Raw genomic sequence first — 10,198 nt, 5'->3', positions numbered from 1 at the left:
CCATCCCTTTATTTTGAGCCTATGAATGTCTCTGCATGTGAGATGGGTCTCCTGAATACAGCAGACTGATGGGTCTTGACTCTCTATCCAGTTTGCCAGTCTGTGTCTTTTAATTGGAGCATTTAGTACATTTACATTTAAAGTTAATATTGTTATGTGTGAACTTGATCCTGCCATTATGATATTAACTGGTTATTTTGCTCGTTAGTTGATGCAGTTTTTTCCTAGCCTCAATGGTCTTTACATTTTGGCATGTTTTTGCAATGGCTGGTACCGGTTGTTCCTCTCCATGTTTAGTGCTTCCTTCAGGGTCTCTTGTAAGGCAGGCCTAGTGGTCACAAAATCTCTAAGCATTTGCTTATCTGTAAAGGATTTTATTTCTCCTTCACTTATGAAACTTAGTTTGGCTGGATATGAAATTCTGGGTTTAAAATTATTTTCTTTAAGAATGTTGAATATTGGCCCCCACTCTCTTCTGGCTTGTATTCTGCCGAGAGATCTGCTGTTAGTCTGATGGGCTTCCCTTTGTGGGTAACCCGACCTTTCTCTCTGGCTGCCCTTAAGATTTTTTCCTTCATTTCAACTTTGGTGAATCTGGCAATTACATGTCTTGGAGTTGCTCTTCTCGAGGAGTATCTTTGTGGCGTTCTCTGTATTTCCTGGATTTGAATGTTGGCCTGCCCTGCTAGATTGGGGAAGTTCTCCTGGATGATATCCTGAAGAGTGTTTTCCAACTTAGTTCCATTTTCCCCCTCACTGTCAGGCACCCCAATCAGACGTAGCTTTGGTCTTTTTACATAATCCCATACTTCTTGCAGGCTTTGTTCATTTCTTTTTCTTCTTTTTTCTTTTGGTTTCTCTTCTCGCTTCATTTCATTCATTTGATCCTCAATCGCTGATACTCTTTCTTCCAGTTGATCAAGTCGGTTACTGAAGCTTGTGCATTTGTCACGTATTTCTCATGTCATAGTTTTCATCTCTTTCATTTCGTTTATGACCTTCTCTGCATTAATTACTCTAGCCATCAATTCTTCCACTTTTTTTTCAAGATTTTTAGTTTCTTTGTGCTGGGTACGTAATTCCTCCTTTAGCTCTGAGAAGTTTGATGGACTGAAGCCTTCTTCTCTCATCTCGTCAAAGTCATTCTCCGTCAAGCTTTGATCTGTTGCTGGCGATGAGCTGCGCTCCTTTGCCAGGGGAGATACGCTCTTATTTTTTGAATTTCCAGCTTTTCTACCCTGCTTTTTCCCCATCTTTGTGGTTTTATCTGCCTCTGGTCTCTGATGATGATGGTGACGTACTGATGGGGTTTTGGTGTAGGTGTCCTTCCTGTTTGATAGTTTTCCTTCTAACAGTCAGGACTCTCAGCTGTAGGTCTGTTGGAGATTGCTTGAGGTCCACTCCAGACCCTGTTTGCCTGGGTGTCAGCAGCAGAGGCTGCAGAAGATAGAATATTTCTGAACAGCGAGTGTACCTGTCTGATTCTTGCTTTGGAGGCTTCCTCTCAGGGGTGTACTCCACCCTGTGAGGTGTGGGGTGTCAGACTGCCCTTAGTAGGGGATGTCTCCCAGTTAGGCTACTCAGGGGTCAGGGACCCACTTGAGCAGGGAGTCTGTCCCTTCTCAGATCTCAACCTCCGTGTTGGAAGATCCACTGCTCTCTTCAAAGCTGTCAGAGTCGTTTGTGTCTGCAGAGGTTTCTGCTGCTTTTATTGTTGTTTACTGTGCCCTGTCCCCAGAGGTGGAGTCTACAGAGACAGGCAGGTTTCCTTGAGCTGCTGTGAACTCCACCCAGTTTGAGCTTCCCAGCGGCTTTGTTTACCTACTTAAGCCTCAGCAATGGCGGGCGCCCCTCCCCCAGCCTCGCTGCTGCCTTGCAGCGAGATCACAGACTGCTGTGCTAGCAATGAGGGAGGCTCCGTGGGCGTGGGACCCTCCCGGTCAGGTGTGGGATATAATCTCCTGGTGTGCCTGTTTACTTAAAGCGCAGTATTGGGGTGGGAGTTACCCAATTTTCCAGGTGTTGTGTGTCTCAGTTCCCCTGGCTAGGAAAAGGGATTCCCTTTCCCCTTGTGCTTCCCAGGTGAGGCGATGCCTCGCCCTGCTTCAGCTCTCGCTGGTCGGGCTGCAGCAGCTGACCAGCACGGATTGTCCGGCACTCCCTAGTGAGATGAACCCAGTACCTCAGTTGAAAATGCAGAAATCACCGGTCTTCTGTGTCACTCGCGCTGGGAGTTGGAGACTGGAGCTGTTCCTATTCGGCCATCTTGCTCTGAAATCAAGTTGTCTCTTGAGTTCTTTTCTCAGGATCCCATATTCTTTAATTAATCCCTTGCTTTATGCTATAATATGTTTCAGGCTCATCTTGTACATTTTCTATTACAGACTTGGAGTTAGATAGTTATCTAAAGAACCCTAGTTCTTTTCACTGGAAAAGGTATTCAGAACTCACAATGTGAGGGCTAGCTTTCTCCGTGCTACTGGATTGGTCATTTTTTCTTGAGATTCTCAATAGACAAAGCTAGAAAATATGTTTTTTGAGATAAAGTCTTGCTATGTCACCCAAACTTGGTTGCAGTGGCATGAATGAGGCTCACTGCAGCCTCTATCTCCTGGCCTCAAGAAATCCTTCTGCTTCAGCCTCCCAAGTAGCTAGAGCTACAGATACATATCACCATACTCTGCTGTTTTTTTATTTTTTGTAGAGGTGAGATTTCTCCAATTTGCCCAGGCTGGCCTTGAACCCCCCTGGCTCAAGCAGTCCTCTGCCTCAGTTTCCCAAAGGGCTAGGATTACAGTCATGAGCACTGTGCCCAGCCCCTAGAAAATGTTTTTTAAAAAATATATGCCATACATTTTTACTGATATTTTTTCTTTTTCTCTTTTTTTCTTTCTTTTTGTTTTTTTTTTTTTTTTTTTTTTTTTTTTTTTTTTTTTTGAGACAGGGTCTCACCCTGTCACCCAAGTTGGAGTGCAGTGGTGCTATCATGGCTCGCTGCAGCCTCAACATCTCAGGCTCAAGTGATCCTCCTGCCTCAGCCTCCAGAGCAGCACCACCCTACCTGGCTAATGTTTTTTAAATAAAGGTAGGGGTCGCACAATGTTTCCTAGGCTGAATACTGATATTTTGTATTTAAATGTACAATAATAGGGTTTTCACTTATCTTCTTTGATTTTATATTTATATCTCTTTTCTGTTATGCTAAAAAATACTAGTTAACCATAAACATTTATGTAATTATTCTCTTTGTTCTATAATCTACATGCATAAGAGTTTCAGAATAACAATACTATTATTAAGAACACAATAACAATATATAGCCTAGATTTTGTATGGATCCTTATAGTCCTTAAGTGTATATACCACTAGGAATGTGTTGTAAAGTATTGGGTTTTAAAGTCTCTTGGAATAGACCTTCATGTGGTGATGTCATCAACTTGATACTCAATTGGATTCATTGGTTTTACTTTTTATTTGCTATTTTATAGATTTATTTTTAAATTTTACTTTATTTCATAACTACATAAAATATATACATAGTTTCAAAGTCAAATCTACAGATTTAAACATAATTTAAGTGACTTTTTTCATTTCTGAGTATCCCATTATTCGAATTTATATTAGACTATGTGTGTGTGTGTATATATATATATATTCCTTTCTTTGATCACTTTTCTTATCTTTGCTTCTTTCACTTAAAAATATATTAACAATATATCCTAGTGATCATGAAAGTATATAAACATACTCACTTACTTTACTTTTTTATAGTTGTATAGCACTCCTCATTTATTTGTATAACTACATAGCACTCCACTGAGTGACTGTTTCAAAATTTATTCAAACAGTCCTCTGTTATGGACACAGGTTGTTTCTAACCTTTTGGTTACAAACATTACATTAATCAATTGTTTTGTGCCACATTTGGGGAGCTCATTTTTGTCTTCAGGATAGATTTCTAGAGGTGAAATTGCTTGGCCAAAAAATAAGTACATACACAATTTTGCTAGATATTGTCAAAAGTCTGCAATAGTTTGCATTCCCACTCAAAATGTCTGAGTACTTATTCCTCCACAAACTGACAGGATTTAAAGTAAAACTTTTGAATTGTTGCCAACATGATAGCTGAGGTTATATCTTAGTATAGTTTTAATTTACATTTCTTTTATTATAAATAAGACTATCTTTTCACATTTCTAAAGGCTATTTAAATTGCTGTGAGTTATCAATATGTCATTTATTTTTCTGTAGAATTGCTGGTCTCTTTTTGTATTTAGAAGCCCTTGAAATAATAGAATATTAATCCTTTATCTGTGCTAGAAGTTGCAAATATTGTGCCAGCTTGCCGTTTTACTTTATCTGGTGGGCAGGGGCACAAAAACAACTTTTCGTTCCATGTTTATCAACTCATATTGGTTATATATTTTGAATCATCATAAAGATTGTTTTCTCATTCCAAAGTTATAGAGAAATTCATCCATGTTTTTATATGATAATTGTATAGGTTCATTTTTATGGCAAATCTCAAATACCTTTAGAATTTATCCTGATGTGTATCTTTTTCCACATGGTTACCCTGTTATCCTAATACTTGTCTATTTTGGATTTTATCTCCCACCAAAACAAAGTAAAAACTAAATCTAATCATGAGGAAACATCATAGAAACCAAAACTTGAGGGTCATTCTTTAAAATTACTGTCATGTATATTTTTACATTTAAAAAAAAAAAAAAAAAAAAAAAAAAAACCTTTATTTTTGGCCAGGTGCGGTGGCTCACGCCTGTAATCCCAGCACTTTGGGAGGCCAAGACGGGCGGATCACGAGGTCAGGAGATTGAGACCATCCTGGCTAACACAGTGAAACCCTGTCTCTACTAAAAAATTACAAAAATCAGCGGGGCCCAGTGGCGGGCACCTGTAGTCCCAGCTATAGCGGAGGCTGAGGCAGGAGAATGGCTTGAAACTGGGAGGTGGAGCTTGCAGTGAGTGGAGATCATGCCACTGCACTCCAGCCTGGGCGACAGAGTGAGACTCCGTCTCAAAAAAAAGAAAAAATTTTAAAAAATTTTAAAAAATAAAAAACTTTATTTTTAAGAGCTATTTTATGTTCACAGCAAAATTGAGAGAAAGGTATAGAGATTTTCTTTATACCTTGTGCCCGTACACATGCCTAGCCTCCCCTATTATCAACAGACCCTCTCCCCTCAGAGTGGTACATTGGTTAGAACAGATGAACCTACATTGACACACCATTACCACCCAAAGTCCATATTTTTAGATTAGAGTTCACTCTTGGCGTTTGCATTATTCCATTCTCACATTGCTATAAATAGCTACCTAAGACTAGGTAATTTATAAAGAAAAGAGGTTTAATTCACTCACAGTTCTGCAGGCTTAACAGGAACCATGACTGGAAGACCTCAGGAAACTTACAATCATGGCAGAAGGCAAAGGGAAGCACCTGCCTATTTACAAAGGTGGAGCAGGAGAGAGAGAGAGAGTGAGGGGGAATGTGCCATACTTTTAAACCGTCAGAGATCTCAAGAGAACTTCATCACTATCACCAGAACAGCATGGAGGAAATCTGCCCCAGCATGATCCAATCACCTCCCACTAGGTCTCTCCCCTGACACATGGGGATTACAAGTCAACGTGAGATTTGGGTGTGGACACAGAGCCAAACCTTATTAGTGTTTTATATTCCATGATCTTGAACAAATGAATAATGACATGTATTCATCATTGCAGTATCATTCAGAGCAGTACCACTGCTCTAAAAATCCTGTGTGCTCTCTGTATCCCTCCCCCATCCCAATCCATGGCAACAACTGATCTTTTTATTGTCTCCATAGTTTTGCTTTTCTAGAATGCCATATGCTTGGAATCATACAGTGTGTATCCTATTCAAATTGGTGTCTTTCCCTTAGTAATATGCATTTAAGTTTCCCCCATGTCTTTTCATGGCTTGATAGCTCATTTTTTAGTGTTGAATAACATTCTATAGTCTGGATGTGCCATCTGGCCTGTATTTTCCAAAATATAGCAATATAGGAATGGAAAAAGACAAAGAAAGGCAACTAAAGAGATATGACAAATGAAAGCAATATATGGTTCCAGTTTCCATATTGTACTTGTGGGGGCAGGGGGAAATATTGTAAAGGACACTGTTGGGAGAATTGGCAGAACTAGTATATGGGTTGTATATTAAAGTGCTATGTCAATATTGAATGTCCCAAAGCTGATAATTCACTGCACTGTGAATATATATGAGAATATTCTTGCTCTTAGGAAATATACACTGAAATATCAACAGGTAAAGGGGCATGATGTATACAACTATTCTCAAATGGTTCCAAAAATACATAAAATATGTGTGCGTGTCTGTGTGTGTGTGTGTATGTGTGTGTGTAGAGAGAAAGAGACAGAGAGATAAAATGAATGTGACAAAATGTTTAAACTTGGCAAATCTTGCCAAAGATTATTTGGGGGTTCTTTATACTATTCTTGCTAGTTTTTTTGGTAACTTTGAAATTATTTCAAATTAACAAAATAAACAAAATTCTATATTTTCCCCTACTGAACTCAGATGCTGCTCGTATCATATTCTCCATACCTATATTCTGTCCCATTCTCTGTGAGCAAACACTACACTACTTTAATTATAGCAACTTTATAATATGTTTTAAATATTTTAACTAAGTTTTAAACAATATCTGAAAGAATGTATCCTTCTCATTGTTCTTCTTTCTCAGGGTTTTCCTGTATATTCTTCCTTTATTCCTTTTTACAGAAACTTATTATACTCTTATTGGAATAATATTACATTTATAGATTAACTTACAATTGACAACTTGGTGATGTTTAGTCTTTCTATCCAAAGCTTGATATGCATTCCCATTTGATCAAGTCCACTTTTGTGTTTTTTGGGATGTTTTATAGTTTTTCTTAACTGCATTTTGACACTTTGCTTATTTTGCCCTTATAAGTGCAATATTGTTTCCATTATATCTTATAACAGGTTTCAATATACCATTTGAGTTTCCAAATAAAAAGTTTTAAATCATTTTACAATTATTCTAAGGCAGATATTTTCTAGCCTGTTTTTGGTATCTTATTATTGCTGGTTGTGTTGTGAAATTTTCAAAACAAAATATACTATCATTCACTTTAATTAATATTGCAAAGACAGGCTATGGTTAGTACATGGGGAGATAGAAATCCCTGAATTCCAAGAGTTAAACTGGTTGAAAGCTCAGCAATCTGCAGAAGGCTTGTATCTCCACCTCAAAAACCAAAGGAAGAGCACTGGAAAAAATAATTTAGTCTTGATGAAACGTTAACAAAATCTTTAATCTTGCTAGTGGCATCAGCATACGTGAAGAAAGCATATGTGAACTAACTCTTTAATTAAACGTTAAGAATTTGTCAAGATTTGTTCAGTCCTGTTAAGGAGGAAAATAACTGAATTATTTAAAAAAAAAAAAAAAAAAAAAAAAAAAAAAAAAAAAAAAAAAAAAAAAAGGAAGTCTGAGGACTAAAGAAAAACCCTCCAAACAAAACAAAATTCTTTATGTTTCTGTATCTTGAGTCTGTGCTTCCATACCTGCCAAGCAATTTTCGGGGAGTGAAAGCATTTACCAACTTTCAGGTGTCCAGCCTCCCCCAGGGATATTTCTCACTGAAACCAAACCAATTCACCTGTGATGTACACATCAGTCTGTAGCGAGCCTGAGGGGAATACAGTCATCAGGCCCGGACGACCTGAGTGCAAACCTAGCACTGCCAGCCCAGAGGCCTCCTCAGGTGCTGACTTCTGCCTCTCAAACTGAACGCAAGCCATACTGGACACCTGAGCGAGATTAAAAACTATAGAATCAAGTGGGTGAAGGATATGAACAGACACTTCTCAAAAGAAGACATTTATGTGGCCAATCAACATTTGAAAAAAAGCTAATCATCACTAGTCATTAGAGAAATGCAAATCAAAACCACAATGAGATACCATCTCATGCCAGTTAGAATGGCAATCATTTAAAAGTCAGGAAACAGATCCTGGAGAGGATGTGGAGAAATAGGAACGCTTCTACACTGCTGGTGGGAGTGTAAACTACTTCAGCCATTGTGGAAGACAGTGTGGTGATTCCTCAAGGATCTAGAACCAGAAATACCATTTGACCCCGCCATCCCTTTACTGGGTATATACCCAAAGGATTGTAAATCATTCTACTATAAAGATACATGCACATGTATGTTTAGTGCAGCACTATTCACAATAGCAAAGACTTGGAACCAACACAAATGCCCATCAATGCTGGACTGGATAAAGAAAATGTGGCAAGATCGAGGCTGCCTCCCCAACTCAGCTGGTGGGACTGTGGGGAAGGGAGGCGGGGAGAGGAGAAGGCCGCGATGGAGGAAGAAGAAAGCGGTGGAGGAAGAAGAAAGCGGTGGAGGAAGAAGGAAGCGGCGGAGGAAGAAGGAAGCAGTGGTGCCACGTACACAGCAGCTCAGGTGGCGCCCGGTTCCTGGAAGTGTCAGTGCAGCACAGTAGTTGGTGCGGATCCCGCAGAGCTTGTAGTTAAATTAAGGAAGAATAAAAGAGATGAACATCTCTTAAAGAGAAGGAATGTACCACATGAAGGTATCTGTGAAGACTCTGATATAGATGGTGATTATAGAGTGCAAAATAACTCTCTAGAAGCTATTGTTCGAAATGCTTCAAGTGATAACCAACGAATTCAATTAAGTGCAGTTCAAGCTGCCAGGAAGCTTTTATTCAGTGATTGAAATCCACCAGTTGATGACTTTAAGAAATCTGGAATATTGGCCATTTTAGTCCATTGTCTTGAAAGAGATGACAATCCTTCTTCACAGTTTGAAGCTGCATGGGCTTTGACAAACATTGCATGTGGAACTTCTGAATAAACTCAAGCAGTAGCTCAGTCCAATGCTGTGCCACTTTTCCTGAGGCTTCTCCATTCACCCCATCAGAATGTCTGTGAGCAAACAATGTGGGCATTGGGAAATATCATAGGTGATGGGCCCTAGTGTAGAGATTATGTCATAAGTCCTCGAGTTGTGAAACCTTTACTTTCCTTCATAAGTCCATCTATTCCTATAACATTCTTAAGAAATGTTACTTGGGTTATGGTCAACTTATGTCACCACAAAGACCCACCATCACCAATGGCAACCATTCAGGAGATTCTTCCAGCCCTTTGTGTTTTAGTTCGTCACACAGACGTAAATATATTGGTAGATACAGTCTTGATCCTCTCTTACCTTACTGATGCTGATAATTAACAAATACAGATGGTAATAGACTCTGGAATAGTTCCTCATTTGGCTTGCTCAGCCACCAGGAAGTTAAAGTTTAGACTGCTGCACTTCGAGCTGTGGGTAACATTGTTACTGGAACTGATAAGCAAATACAAGTAGTTTTGAACTGTGATGCCCTTTCACAATTCCCAGCACTCCTGATGCATCCAACAAGAAAATTAATAAAGAAGCAGTATGGTTCCTCTCTACAATCACTGCAGGAAGTCAGCAGCAGATACAGGCAGTAATTGATGCCAATCTTGTACCAGTGATAATACACCTTTTGGATAAGGGGATTTAGGCATTCAGAAAGAAGCTACTTGGGCCATAAGTAACTTAAAAATTAGTGGAAGGAAATATCAAGTGGCTTACCTTATCCAGCAAAATGTTATCCCACCTTTTTGCAACTTGTTGACTGTAAAAGATGCAAAAGTGGTCATCCGCAAAGCCTGAGTCCTGTCTTCTCACTCTCCTCCCCAGAGAGCATGAACTTCACCACTTGCTCCACCTTCTCCACAAACTACCGGTCCCTGGGATGCCTGGACAGTGAGCAGCATGGCCAGCATCTATGCAGGCACCAGGGGCTCTGGTTCCCAGATCTCCCCATCCCACTCCACCAGCTTCCAGGGTGGCATAGGGTCCAGGGGTCTGTCTGCGGGGATGGCCGGGGGTCTGACAAGAATGGGAGGCATCCAGAATGAGAAGGAGACCATGCAAAGCCTGAATGACCTCCTGGCCTCCTACCTAGACAGAATGAGGAACCTGGAGACCAAGAATCGGTAACCGGAGAGCAAAATCCAGGAGCCCCTGAAGAAGAAAGGACTCCAGGTCAGAGACTGGAGCCATTACTTCAAGACCATCGAGGAAGATCTGAGGGCTC

The 10,198-nt window shown here is 39.8% G+C and overlaps 1 pseudogene; it reads left to right on the top strand.

Annotated features, from left to right (window-relative positions):
• The first annotated feature begins 8,817 nt into the window (after nt 1-8,817).
• LOC140713257 (importin subunit alpha-3 pseudogene) lies at nt 8,818-9,814 on the top strand (annotated as a pseudogene).
• The last annotated feature ends 384 nt before the right edge of the window (nt 9,815-10,198 follow it).

Source organism: Chlorocebus sabaeus, chromosome 13 (assembly GCF_047675955.1).
Source record: "Chlorocebus sabaeus isolate Y175 chromosome 13, mChlSab1.0.hap1, whole genome shotgun sequence".
NCBI lineage: Eukaryota > Metazoa > Chordata > Mammalia > Primates > Cercopithecidae > Chlorocebus > Chlorocebus sabaeus.
The sequence above is the reverse complement of the archived record's forward strand: the minus strand, read 5'-3'. Positions and strand labels throughout refer to the sequence as shown.